Source organism: Sebastes fasciatus, chromosome 3 (genome assembly GCF_043250625.1).
Source record: "Sebastes fasciatus isolate fSebFas1 chromosome 3, fSebFas1.pri, whole genome shotgun sequence".
Classification (NCBI taxonomy): Eukaryota; Metazoa; Chordata; class Actinopteri; order Perciformes; family Sebastidae; genus Sebastes; species Sebastes fasciatus.
Genome location: NC_133797.1, coordinates 6,141,172 through 6,156,413, shown reverse-complemented (window position 1 = coordinate 6,156,413; position 15,242 = coordinate 6,141,172). Strand labels below are relative to the sequence as shown.

Here is a 15,242-nt window from a genome sequence, read left to right as displayed (position 1 = left end):
AATCTATCGGTTGACACACACACACATTTATATATATTTCATTAAATGCATATAATAAACATCACTTTTGATTATTGTTTCTTATTCACAAAGACATTTTTTTTTTTCCTAATTCATTCTAAAATAAGAATAATTTAAAAAAGTTGACACATGTCAGATCACAGTCAAGTCCTTTTAAATATACAACTGATGCTCACTAACTGCACTGGCTTTGGTGCTCTTGAAAAGGGTAAAAGAAGCCGTATAGTCATATCTGAAAGATTGTGAAATTGATATTAATATGAAAACTGAAGGCTGTCTCAAGTGGCAGCAAACCTTGTCTCAGCAGCGCTGCTGATAATTGGCAATCAAGCCATGGAGACAGTCACTCAAAGGTTATATATAGAGAGACAGAGACAGGCTGTAACTTGACACAGCCAAGGGAAAAAAAAGAGAAGGTCAATGCAACAAATAAAGCAAAAAAAAAAACAGTGATAAAACTGTAAGACAGAAAAACAAGAGTGGAATAAAGTAAAAGGTAAAAAAGGAATACATCAGACAAACAGAAAAAAAGATGAAAATAGAGTGAAGCATGATACAGACAGAGGAAGAGGAAGTGAGGAACAGAAAAATAAAGGGAAGAGGAGGTTAAAACAACAGGAGAGAGAGAGAGGGTCTTTAATGACAATAAAAGGATTGGAAGTAAAAGAGGGTGGGGGGAGAGAGGAGTAAGAAAGCAAGAGAAAGAAAATACAAAGAGTCAGAAAGGAATGATGAGAGAAAAAGTGTAGAAAAAGGACAGAATAAGTCGGATAGAGGAAAGAGCAGGAAAGGTGTTAAGGGAGCAAGGAGACATCGAGAGAGATTAGTTATTACGGCTCAGCGGGAGCCAGATGAAAGAGCTGTGATGGCTGAGGCAGATGGAACTCCTCTCCTAAATGAACAAGTCAGCCTGATGAGGAATGCAAAGTGAGGTAAGAATCTCCTAGCAGACATGCCGGTGTACAAATCACACCGTGGCCGGACTTATACATTCCTCTGAAGTAGCTTGTCGAGCAGATTCTCAACAAAACGGGTCGTTTGTCAGCCTCTTCAACAAGACTCATGACTATTTCAGAAACGGTCCCCGTGGGTGCTTTCCGACCTGCCACCTCTGGTTTAAACTAGTAAGGTGAGCTAAAGGAAGACTAAGGGGTCAGGTTTAAGGTGAGACTAAATCAGTGTTGATGGAAGACGCTACATGAAGCAGTTTTTGTACAGGAAGTAGGTTAGTCATCCTTTTTGTTTCTGTACATTTAATTGGAACTTTTTCTAAAGGTTCCCTCCATGCCCAAGTGGATATATACTGTATATATATGTTTAAAAAACAACAACACTGAAACAGCAGACAAAGGGTGACAGAAAATAGACTGGTAAGAAAAGAAAAGAAAAGAAAAGAGAGGGTGCATAGATGAAAACAAAGTGCCATTTTGAGACATTTCTACAGTTTGCCTTCAAAGCCTCTCACTGTAAGCAACTTGTTTTCCACACAGCATGATCTGACTAATTTATTTTCTATTTGAACAAAAATTATGGTTATTTATTAAGTGATGAGGGGTTTTTTTTCCCTCCATTTCTTGCAAATGAGGTAGTTTTTGGTGGAGTGTGAAGGAGAGGGGCAGCCAATACTGCGAGCGCAAGAGTGAGACGAAATAACCTGAAATGTTCGGTGTCCCCCACACAGAATGATGTAAAAAGTAAACAGTCTTTAATCAGGCTGTATTATATTTTTGGTACAGTGCATGAAAGCCTAATCTTTAAGCAGTGGAACAGAAGGAATTCTATCTTTACCTCTCCCTGTGCATATCTACCAAACACCAGGTTAAAGAAGAGTTCTGTCTAATAAAGGTTTGTGAAGAAAATACACGAGTGATTGACTCGTGGATCTCACAGTCCGCAGCTGGATGGCAGACTCCAGATCAGCTCTGATTGGGTGTTTCCCTCCGGTCTGTGAAATCTTGCAGATACCGTTAGCAGCACCGGAGGACACAGAGGAACATGATTTTTTTTTCAGATTACCTGTCTCAGGAACTACGTTTCATAAAAATAACTTATTTAAATCTTATATATATTATAGATATTTGCTCCATTTCTACCCACTGCAGCTTTAAGACTTTAACTCAAGTAATATTTTTTAATATCTAATAGGTGACTCTAATAAAGTAAAGTCAAAAGTAATCTAAAGTTATTTTCTGGTTAGATATCTGTACTTTTTAATCAAGTGTGGCTTTCCGGTTCTTCATCCACCACCGTGAACATGGCTATTATTAGTACTCACAGCTGTCAGGCTATAGCAGCTTGTGGAGGACGCTGGTGACGCACAATGAGTGCACGGGCAGAGTGCAAGCAGGCAGGTAGCCCGTCCAATTCAATCGGCCTGACGGGTTTATTACAGTCCTATGACACCCACAGATACCAGATTTTCTTTATTTTTTTTTTGTCATAGCATTTGATTTATTGATTGCTGTCTGGATGTAATGAGAATTTCAACAAATATAAAAAAAAATTATTTGCACATCACTACCAACCCTAACTTTTATATAATAAAACTTATAATCATGATGTATAATATTTGTGTTTATTTAAATATAGTTTTTAGAAAAAAAAATTGATTTCGCTTAAATTTTTGTGCATAATTTTTCAATCGTGTGTATGTATTTTATTTCTGCAATTACAGAATGAATTGACAAATGCTCAGGGACATTGGCATATGTTGTATGAAAAGGGGAGGTGAACCCAAACACCAAATCAACAGAATTAGTAGTATTATAGTGATTATTTGTGAAAAATTTAAGTGGAACTGGTCCAACATTTAAAACAAAAAAAGTAATGGATTTCTGATTAATCACAGTAGAGTATTGTGTCCTTTTGCTTGCTATCAAATTATCTGTTTGTGTTGGGGGATGGGTGGGAAGACAGAGGAGAGGGAGGATGCTGCTATTTCTACCCCAGTGTTGTATTTGTCCATCCAGAATTTAATATTAAAAACAAATACTCGATTCTGATTGGTCAATCACGGCGTTCTGCGGTCTGTTATTTCTGTATAACAAACCGTCGCTATGTATAGCAGACCGTTGCTATGGTTGCAGTTCTGATGTCGGACTCTGACGCACGGTTTCTGTGTCAAAATATTGAAATCTTCAGTAAGTAGCCGTGTAATAAGCGGGATAATGTACAGCTAGCGGGTCATTGTTGTGAAAAAAATCCCCTTCAGGGCGATTAGAGCACAACAATGAACGGCTCGCTGTACATTATCCCTTATATAACATCCTGCAAAATGACGGTAATAATAACAATATTGCAAAGACTGAACCGTTCTGCATTCCAATGTTTTAAATCAGTCAGTTTTGTGATCTTGTAGAAATGATCAGCCCGAGCATGGGTACCATTTCAAAACAAAAAGGCTCTCTATAATAACAGATTAGTTTGTAAAATAAGCAGTATTGCTAAGTGGTGCAAGGAAAACATGAACTACTGGCCCTCAAAGGATTCTTTCACACAGACTACAGATATCAGGTTCTTGTTTCAAAATAAATAATAATATAAAAAAAAAAAAACATTTAAGTATGTTGCAGCTGATTCAATTGTGTCCATTAACTGCATGGAATTTAAAACCTCAATAGTATACTTTAGCCCTGCTGTTTTGACTGGAGGTCACAGTCTGGGCCTTGCTGTTATTAGTGATGCAGACAGGACTTCTCAAGTTAATCATTTGCGGTAAAGATGAATTGAAAGTATTTCAGCTCAGACATAACATCCTGTTTTAACTAATACAATTAGCAGTCTTAAACGTCTTTAATAGTTCAGCAGAAAAGCGGCCTTATGAACTAAAAGGCCAGAAAGAAAAAAGGAAGACTCACCACCTCCAAACTTTCTGTCTTCAATCCCCATGCATGCGTTTTCTTGTTTTCCTGTTGTTTTGTTGGTGACAAACCAACCCTAAATCTAATTTAATAACACAGTTCCCTTGGCTAAAGTAAATGACAAGATGAAAATTAAAATTACCTCAATGTTCCGGCCAATAAACGACACCGTTTTCTCGACAGACACCGTCAACAAATATTTGACTAAATGTCTGGGCAGTGGGTTTGAAACTCCACATAAGCCTTAACGCCATTACTTATTCAGGAAGTTTATTGGTGTGTTAATAATTGATCACCTAATTAAGGGGGGAAGTTGGGGAGATACTGTATGGGGCTGAATGCCTCTTTACCAGTGGGCTTTTGGTAAGTGCATGGTTTGGTGGAGCGCGACAGAGAGGCGCCGACGAGAGTAACTTCTGACCAGCGCGTAAAATTCCTTTTCTTATAAATTGACCTGAGCGCGGAGTGCACGGAGGAAAAGATGCACAACAGTTCCAACTAACAGTTCTGTGTGCTTACGGTCAGCCGAGATCCAGTATACTTTTAAGAGTCGGTGTTCATCTCAGCTTCATTAAAACTTCTACTTTTGCACTTTAGTCATAGTTCCCATTACCATTAGTCATAGTTTTTTTGGTGTGTCTTTTTTTCTTTTAGTTAGGATGTTCTCACACTGATAGCACTTCAGTCATAATCATCTTTCTTTCTTTCTTTCTTTCTTTCTTTCTTTCTTTTTGTGTATGTGTGTGTGTGTGTGTGTGTGTGTGTGTGTATGCCTTTATTGGCATGATGTAAAACTACACATTTCCAAAGCTTATTTGAATGTTGAAATGTTAACATTAATTACAGTGCATTAACATCAATAAAAAAAAACTAGAATGGCACTCGGAGAGCGCAGACCTCCGCCAAGGTGCCTGACTTTAAAAACAGATCTCACAGCTGGCGGTACCGTGAGGTGGTCGGCTTATTATTAACACGGTGTGTTTCCGTGTAACGTATCGGCGGATGCCTCTCTCATTCAGCAACCTTGTTATGTCTGGATAACGTTACGCTACGTTGTCTCTCATCCCGTCATCTACCACTTTTTTCTTTCTCACCGCGGACGGCCAGCAGCTCCCGCCGCACCTCGGAGTTTCGCCACACACCCACACACGTATCTCTCATCAGCTAAACTGCGCATGTGTTATACCCTGTGGTCTTAATGCTTGGAAGGCTGATCGGAATTCTTGAAAATATTCCTGAATCTGGATCATGATCCAGATCGCCACCAAAATCTAATGGATTATTCATTGTGCTACACCCCATCCCTCCAAAAAAAAATTCATTCAAATCCATCGCGGACTTTTGGAGTAATCTTGCTAAAAGAAGGACAGACAGACAAACAAACCAACGCCGGTGAAAACAATACCTCTTTTCAAGGCCTTTGGCCTTGGTGGAGGTAAAAACACCAGCATTATATTTAAAAAGAACATATTTGTTTCCAATAATTTACAAAAGTATTATTCAGTAATTACCTCAATAAATAAAATACATCATCAGACACATTGACTGAGTGAGAAAAATCTTGCCTCGTATACGCAAAATGGTAATGGTCAAATATATACAAATATGAGACAGGAGAGCTGATACAGGATTTGCCATTTATTAAATCATAAACCCATGATTTTATTTAATTATTTTTTTTGCATGCTGAAAATGGTGAGGAAACCCCTTCAGAGTGGTTTTCCAAACAGCGATGGTTCTATAATGCACCATTTCCCTCACGCTCTCTGCGGGACCCGTTTTTCTCAGAGTGATTTCACTATCAGAGCCAACGGATTCTCCTAGAGAGGCCTTTTAAGAAAGCCATCTAATGCCAACCATTCATCATCTTGTTGGAAAACACACGCCAAGCCAGCAGATAAAAGTGGCATTCATCATTCCATTTATCGTACATGAACATAAATATCAGCCATTTAGGCCACACGTTTTACCCCGCACGGCTTACAGTAGAAGCAATTTTAGAACGAGAGGCTCCAGCGAGACTGACATCAGTGTTTTGCATCATGCTTTACTCTGGGGTGTATTAAAGATTATTTTGTTTTTCTTTTTTTAGTGTGTGTATTCACTGATTTTAGTAAATGTACACCCACACCCTTGGGTTCAAAACCACCTTTGGAATCTAAACGGGGTAAATATAGTCTCATTAAACCATATTTAATGTGGAATCATTCCATATATTGCAGGACCTGAGACTATCAGTTAGAAAATGACAGCTGTAAGTGTTTGAAAAATTATTAAAAATGGGACACGTGTCCTTACAGCCTTGCATTGTTTCCGGTAAATGGAAAAGATAGGTGATTTTATTAATGCCCATTTAATTTTCCTCCCTTTTTAAGAGATTTAAATATTATTATAAACTGCTTCAAACACTGCACAAAAATCATGAAAATATGATTTAATAATGGCATCTGACAGAAGAACAGAATAGTGTGTCCATGCGTCTATAAAGAAAGTCAAACAAATAATAAAAAAGGTGAACAAAAGTACTATATATTTTTAAGTTACTGGAGACATTACGTTGTATATTTGCAGCCTTTCTAGCTTGCTCTGTCCTCAATTATCCGCATGCACTGAACTGACCGAGAATTCCCAACAGAGGCAGCTGAATGCAGTTTTCAAAAAGCGTTAATGTAGAATACAGTACAGTAAGGGACACACTGGGATCACTGTATTTAAGTGCCACACTGCTGGCTTTTGATCCCAGTGAAGGATGATAACAACAACAAAAGATGCCATATAAGAATGCAAAATGCCAAGCCTTGATCATCGCGTCATTACATCTGTGGCCAATGTATTTTTTTTTTTTAGATTGTCCAAAATCGAAATAACAGGCCAGGGCCAGGCCCAGCATTTCTGGAGTGAATTGAGCATTCTGTGAACAGAAACAATCCACGGTGCATGTACAAATATAAAAATAACAGATGTTCATAAATGCCGTATGGGTGCAGAGCAGCAGCCGTGCTAGTGGGGCACGCTCACACTGACAAACATGCACTAAAAGCATGGGTGGCCGGCCCGGCCCGACACATACAGAGGGAGAGTTATAGGGGGAAATTCTGGGCCATACTGGACATTTAAATCTCTACAAAAACATGGAATGAATACATAACATTTTAAAAAAAAATGAACTTCCCCATGAGGTTGAAGGGACTGTTATTGATACCGGGTGTCAGGAAGGAAACATAAACAGGCTGACATTTGATGATGAAAAATAAAGGCCAATATCAGCCTCATGTCAGTATAACCCTATTTTAAAGGCTGTGTAAAGGAAATTCAGAGTTTTGTTTCTAAACACATTATAAATGTTGGAAAATAATTTCTGAAAACGTGAAAAAGATTGCGAAGATTGTAGTACTGGATTGTGGAGTTAAACCGTTAAACAGTTTTTTTGCCAGTTTGTGTTCAGGATTTTTTTAGGCGGGCTAAAATCATGGCTCGATGACACAGTGGAGCCATCCTTAACAAAACTCAACCCATCTTCAGAAACCTGGTTTTGGAAAGCCAAAACAGAAAATCATGAAATTAAGAAGAGTTATCTCAGTTAGCTCAGTCAGAGGATCAAGACATTTATAATCCCGCGGTCGTGGGTTCGAGCCCCATAATAACCATTTACTGTTTTTGTATTGTATTTTTATGATTTTAATCCATCCCATGCCCTATGTATATTTTTTCTTTTTCTGTAAACTTGTAAAAGAGGTCCGGGCGCTGTAAAGCTTGCAGCCGCGAAGCCTCAAATGAAATGTGCCCGGCGGGGTCCAGCCAGTGCAGGGGAGAGGTCCCGCCAGGGGATCCTCCCAGACCGAGCGGCCGTCCCTAACCCGCCGAGTTGAATCCCCCGGGCAGAGTGCGTGACGGGGGTCGTTACCGGCCTCACACCGTCCACGGGCTGAGCCTCAATCAGAAGGACTCAGGCCCCCAAGCGTCACCGGGCAATCGGCCTTCCTTACGCCACATTTCCCCAATCCGCCTGTCGGACAGCGATTCGGCGATGGTTTCTTCCCTTTTCGCTTGCCACTACTGAGGGAATGCACCTTCCCCGTTTGTGGGTGTGGTTTCAGCCATGGATGTTTTAAGAGAGGTTTCAGATGTCAGCGCCTACAGCATCTCCCCCCAGCATCTCAGAGCAGAGTATACTAGTTATTTTTCCATGATTTTGAAAGCTAATAACATATACTTGGTGATTGTTTTAATCATTCAAATTTGGCTGGGTGGTTAGTAACACATTGTTTCCTATGGTGTAACAAACCCAGAATGCATATTTATTTTTGCTTTACACAGACTTTAAACCCTCTCTGTAAACCTTTGTATGAGACAATCAAGATCTGGACATCAGTAAAGGGCAGTAAAGAGTAAAATGCAGATCCCTTGTATAACAAATGAGCAGAGGAGGACAAGACTCTTGGGAATCCTGCTTAAATATTTTCCATTTATTATGGTGCAAGGCAGATATGAGTGTAGTTCCCCCATAAGGAGGGGAGAGGTGTAAGTGGTAATGAAGTCAGAGTTCCAGCACTGTGAAGTAGAGCAGTGCAATGAGGTTCATTAAATCAATGGCAGGAGGAGCTTTATTTATTTATCCGTGTAGTTATTAAGTGAATGTCATAATGCCGGTAGAGTATTTCTAAATGTTAGGGCTAACATGCTGAACCCACACACTGGTTTCAAGGGTTTTCCAATGCAGGAGTGTGTAAAAAATATAACTTTGATTATTTTGTTTTTTGATATTTTGATTACATTTTTGAAAATATTCATCTGGCCAATGCAGCCGTGACTGAACCTGTCTCCTCCAGTTATTGTTTCTCTTTTCTTTTTGCCCTTCTGTCTTTCTGTCTCACCTTCCTTCAATTGGTGAAGTTGCAGTTTTTTTTACTTTACAATTAGTCTATATATTAATACTATTAAGCATAAATATTATATAGCAACAAACACTGTGAATCAGCATATTTCATACGCGTTCTGATGAGTTCTTGCTTGGACATTCAAAGTTCTTGTATCAGTCCATATTCAAATAAACATTAAAACAGAAGTAAAGGAATCCTTGCTATTAATGCCATGGCTTGTTAGTAGTATTAACGGTTGGATTTGATCGGGATTATTTGTTTCTACTACAGTTATTGAGCAGTTGCTAAGCTGCTAGTAAACTAAGCTCATACTGTTAATATGACTGGTGATATATTCCAATGCATTTTAACATTTCTATATCAACCTCTCCAATCAAACCAAAGATTACAATGGTGATAAAATAATGCTTGAATGCCATGAAAAGGCCTCCATCATATTCTGTTATATTCAATGTGGACAGACCTGACATTATTATTTAATAAAAGGCAAATACTGGGCTGATGTATTGGGAAATTGATGAGTTAATATAGCCCCTTACCAATTAAGCATGACAATACACTGATTGCTTGATTTTAACCAGCACAATTATTATAATGTAATAATAAAAGATAAATAAGAAAAGAGCCGTGGTCTACAGTAGACAAAAGAACAGCCTATATAGAAATCATCCGAGCACGCCACAAAGTGAGACACTCTTAAATGAATCAATCAATAGAAACTGAATAGGTTAATTACCCAATATGCTTGATTAATCATTTTGATTAGAAAACAGAATGACAGCGACAGAGTGGCGTGATGAGAAATATGAGCTTTTGAGTGTGAGCGGCAACAGATCAATCAATACTCATCGTGTAGGTTAATAGTCACACTAATTGCCCCGCGGTGGCTGATGGATGATGTTAAGTAACATGGCAGCCAGATGAGAACATGACAGGAAAAATCTCAGAAACGAATGAAAAACAGAATGGGACTGAGGGGAATAATAGATGCATTCTTGACAGATCAGTGTATTTAGACATGCACTGTGGCATAATGTCAATGATGCTTTAAAGAAACAGTCAGTAATGGTTAATTAATAGCGCCATGCTCATATTTTACATGAACTGTATGATGGTGAAAACCAATGTCAGAGGATATATCACACTCTATTATGTCTAATACCTCAGCAGTATTAAAACATTTTTTTTTTATATATAAATGTGTTAATTATGGCTTGAAAAATAAATCCAATGGCTCCAATGTTTTTGATCTAAATATGTTCTTGGCTTCAGTTCTCACATGACCTCCCAAAAACAAATTTGCGGCAATTATATAATGCCGCCGTGCTAATTTGCTAAGCTCGCTTTATAGCGTTTCAGAACAGAACAAATTTGACAGGTGAACATTTTTAACTGCTGGTGATTCGGGGGTGTTATCTTGACTTCATCCCGTGAGTTATTAGATTCATCCTCAAGCAAACGTGACTGTACTGTATGTGCCACAGTGTACAGGAAACTCAGACCAACTCTCACCCGCCTCCTACACAGAGCAGAACATCTCGTCAGTGAGGAGGAGGATCATTCTGTGAACAGCAGACAGCTGAACCGTCATGGCACAAACTGGGAGGGTTTCAAATTTATTGACCGGGAGTCAGTGAACGGCTGGATGAAGATCACGGAGGACATTGACTGCAGACGGCAAAGAACGTCTTTGAACCAAGACCTGTGTTACAATTCCCCCCACCCCCATACATGACCACTTGTTGTTGACTTGAGCCAGCAGCACCATTTGCTGAAGAAGACTGAGAGATGGGGTTGAGCTTCAATTATTTTGTTATTTATCCGATAGTCATCAAGATATTTAACTCTGTATGGGCAGACGGACATTGCCATTAGAGCTGCCCAAATTAAAATTTTTGATAGTGATACGATTGCCGATCGTCGATGAGCCATATCGGCCAATACCGATCGTTTTTTTGTTGTTGTGTTTTGTTATAGCAGCTGGTATACAAGGCTCCAGACTAACTTTTTTCCCCACCGTAATTTAACCGCCCTGAAGTAAGTGTAAACCGTCAAAAATTCGAAATGTTATCCTTTTACAATTCTACAATTTCATTTAGCAGAGGCTTTTGTCCATAGCGACGTACATCTGAGAATTCTTACAACACAAGCAAGGATACTTAGGATACTTTTACTTTGTTATTGTCATCTATAGTGGTTATTTGCATAAAAAGACACAATTCAAATGATTTGGAAATAAAAGATTGTATTTTTATTTAAACATTTGCTTCAATTAAAAAAATCGTTGCATTAGTGGGTTTGATAATGTATTGTAAGCTGCTTAGAGCTAGTGTTAGGAAGTTAAACAGCTCTTAATTCCCTTTTTATTATCTAATTTATATTGCTGTGAAACTATCTCCTTCAAACAACAGTATGGACTTACATTTATATAGCTCCTTTCTAGTCTTCTGACCACTCAAAGCGCTTTACTACTTGTCAACATTCACTCATTCACACACATGTTCATGCAGTGACGGCAGAGGCTGACATGCAGGATCTAATCTAAATACTCTGGAGGAACCGGGGATCGAACCGCTGACCCTCTGGTGGACGACCCTCTTTATCCCTGAGCCACAGCCACCCCAACGATCTATTCAGGATTCCCGTCAAAAACTACATTTTACAAGATTTCATTTGAACACAACATGATAGCCTTATAATATACTTTCGCCCAATACTCAGCTTTACCGAATAGCTTGAACCAATCACAATTTCACTCAACGGAACCTCTATTAATGTTAGGTGTTAGCTCTGTTATTTAGCCAAGCAGGACGGTGCTGCCCACCGGCTGCTGACAGCTAACATTTACTAGTTCTCCTCCCGCTGATTATCTGTGTCCCAATTCAGTGGCCGCCTCCTTTCCAAGGCCACAGCCCCTGAATCGGGACACAGATTGTGTAAAAGTTCCACGCTGATGACATGTTTTGTTTTGTTTAAGTAGCATGTCGCGGCAACAACATGTGCAGCTCCTACCCAGTGAACGAGGTGGGGGGGACTATACTACACACAGGCAGGTTGTTGCTCTCAGTCGTTGCCCACCCTGCCTCGATCTGCGACTAGAAAGCATCATTGCTGATCTCGCAATCACATATTTTTTACTGAACATCAGCCTATAACGATCGGTGGCCGATCAATCGGGGCATCTCTAATTGCCATTCTTAGAGGCTAAAATGTTACTAAAAAGATGAATGAGAATACAGAAGGCAGTGCATTTTATAGAAAAGTCAGTTGATAGCTTGATTTGCAGCATTTTTTACGCATACAAAAACTGACAAACAGACTTGTCGTATGAACTGATACACATGGCACTAAGGAATTTCTCATCAGATTCTTCTGGAGGACTTCTGATAAAAAAGTGCAGGCAGATAGAAAGTTTGATGGACCGATTGATAGATGGCTGTGAACTTTTTGATTCCAAATGAACGCCCGGCTTACTGAGTGAAAGGTCAGGGAGAGATGAGAGATGATAATGATTTTTTAATGATGGTTCTGAAAGGCACCCCATTTACTTCCCATGTGAAGTGCTTTGAGGGAGAGAAAGAGTTATGTAGAGAGAGAAAGCAAGCTGGAGAAGACACGAAGCTGACAAGCACAATTGGCCCACCCCTTACATTCAGCAGATGAACAGCATGACCTTACAAGGCCTAACCATTCTGTTCTGTTCACTTCTTAACTATAATATTGTGTGATGTAACGGTTTGGAAAAAAAGGGTTATACAACTGTTTGATGGAACATCTTTTTTCTTTACTTACATTTTAGTTATAAAGTTTGAGTTAAAAGCACAGCAGTGCGCTCAGATGTAACGAACGTTAAAGAAGGTCAGCTTTCAAAGGGCTGGCTCAGTTTGAGAGACTGTTTCTCAGCAGGTTTCCTGTTCGGCGGTGGCAAAAGGAGTGTGGAAATAAATAAAAAAAAGGGTATTTACAAAGAGCGAGAAAGGAAGGCACGTAAATTAGCAGAAGAGAATTACAGAAAAAGAGTGGAGTGTGTAAATGAAAGATTAGCAGAGATGGCAAAGAGACGATCAGGATTCCTGAGCTAATTAGATGTGTTCACATCAGATGTTATTAATAGTACTCAACATATTCATTTATCTTACAAGGTTAAACATATTTCTTTACAGGAGTCTAATTAGTAATATGAGTGTTTAAGTTGATGTTCAATGCATGGATGATAAAAGTGGAATTACTGTTTTGATTGAAGTCGCACATCCTCAAAGAAGAATACGTTTCACACAGGATGAGATCAAACATGTTCTGCCTGAGCGAATGACTGAACTCAACAGAAAAGGAAGTGTACATATGAATTCACTTCTCGCTGCATGACTTTAAGAACAAAATTAAAAAGAGAACAAATCCATTAATGCTTGTGGCCCATTGAAATAATGATACTTAGAAGGCTTTCAGCTTCCTAAAGTTGGTTAGTGTTACTCGCACTTCATCCACTCATACTGTAAGTGTATTAGATCACATTATTGAAATATTGACTGGCGTGCATTTCGATGAATCCCAAACACTGGGGAATAGTACGGTAGATGAGATGTGCATTGCCAAGACCTTGATAATAACGATTCCAAAGAAATGTATTAGTCAAAAGACTACACATTTTGTCCACATAGTGAGGACACTAAGAACTGCAGTGACAGAAATTATGACAACCATCTGCTCCAATGCAACAAAAAAATAAAACAAGGAATTAATCAAACAACCCAGTCATCTGTTGCAGATGGCATTAGGACCTCTGAAAAAAACTAAATATGGAAAAAGATTGCAGAGCAGGTGAGCAGTGTTACATTCTAGCAGACAAGGGTGTTGCGTCAATACTGCAGAAAGAGTCCAGCGGCGCACTACCCCAAACTGAGGAGTGCATCTATGCCAGTGCTGCAATTTGTCATTATTTGGCGTTGTTCCAGACAGGGGCGGTGACATCATGCCCAGAACGGGAACTGTTGGTTTTCTTAGGTGGACAGATTTTGTGTTGGTATGCAACTGTGTCTCCTTAAACTACTCGCTTCCCTTTGAGTCCGGATAATTTGGGGCATTTGCATTTTTTTTTAGACAGTATTTAATTGCAGAACCCCTTGTACAACTTGTATTAAAATGTGTCTCGTATCCAGATTGTATCTACAGTAGATATGATTTAAGATGATTACATTTACACAAGGTGTTAATATGTGTCTCCAGTGTCCACATTGAGATCCGATCGCTCTGTCTGGAAGGGCTGAGCGGAACCTTGCAGCTGAGCACTACCGGAGAGGCGGTGCATAAAAACGCCGCCATTTAGAAGGAGAGGGCGACAAACAGCTGCAGTCCAGGGATCGAACCACCGACCTTCTGATTAGTGGACGACCGCTCTACCTCCTGAGCCTCCTAAGCTGAAAAACTGTTAGCTTGTTTACAACCTCTCCGATTGTCTGACTGCATGTTTCTTGCCCCATTGGACTTGTTGTAGCAATGGTTCCCTATAGTGCAGCAATGTTGCTGTCTTGCCAAATGTTAGCAAGAACTTCGATGAGTATAATGCTGCAAAATACACTACAGAAATAGACCCAAGTTGTAAAAAAACTGGAACTCTTCTTTCAACAAGCACGTTAGTGTGATCGCTATTCAGTCTACATTTTGATTATTGTTCTGGATCAAGAGTATTTGAGTAAAGTGTGTAAAAGACCTTTGTCTCTCCACTGATGGTCAGCAGGCTTCACAGGGCTCTGTACAAGAGGAGCACAAAAATGACCAGCGACGTTTTACAAAACTGAGCCGAATGTTTGTTTTTGCTATAGATCTCTCTCCCACTTGCCCTTTTCAAATAGTGAGCAACCGAGGAAACTTGTTAGAGGGATAAATGGAGTCGGAGTCTTGCGCTTGGTGTGGGATGACATATAACTGTGTTAAACTGTGCAGAAATGTAGCAGGAAAACATAATGTTCATGAAAGCTGATGTTTTACACAAACTTTCTTTTCAAATTTCAGACCCGTTGGTCAGCATTCAGCTTTCATTTGAGACTGCAGCTGCTGCCAACCATCACAGCCACTGTGTGTACATGCCTATATGTCTGTGTCCGTGCACGCATACCTCTGTTCTTGTGTCTTTCTGTGAATTCCAGTGGAGTCATCCAATGCCAGGAGTCCTCTGGCTCTATTTCATCACAGTGGGGAGCAACGGAATCTGTAAAGCAAAACAAAAACAGATCTCATCTTCCACCAAACAACATCAAACTGGGTTCCAACTCAAAAGGGTCCCCAGTGAACTGAGTAATGGTGCATAATTTGACTTGTAGGAGAAAACCGAAGGCCCAGTTTTAGATAGGGACAGCTGCATCAAGTATAGATGGCTGTTTCAAGCCTGCGTGTTTGCCATTTGAAACTGTACTTATTTTTTGACTTTGTAGAGGTTTTTACCATGCCAAACATCTATATTTCTTGTTGGAATTCATAACCCGTG

The 15,242-nt window shown here is 39.5% G+C and overlaps 1 long non-coding RNA gene across 1 annotated transcript in view; it reads right to left on the bottom strand.

The window, feature by feature from the left end:
- LOC141763844 (uncharacterized) overlaps positions 1-14,967 on the bottom strand; it is a 172,740-nt gene extending 157,773 nt beyond the window's left edge. The window contains exon 1 of the long non-coding RNA XR_012593182.1: positions 14,874-14,967. This is a non-coding gene — a long non-coding RNA (uncharacterized LOC141763844). The remainder of the gene's footprint in view (positions 1-14,873) is intronic.
- Positions 14,968-15,242: the final 275 nt, after the last annotated feature.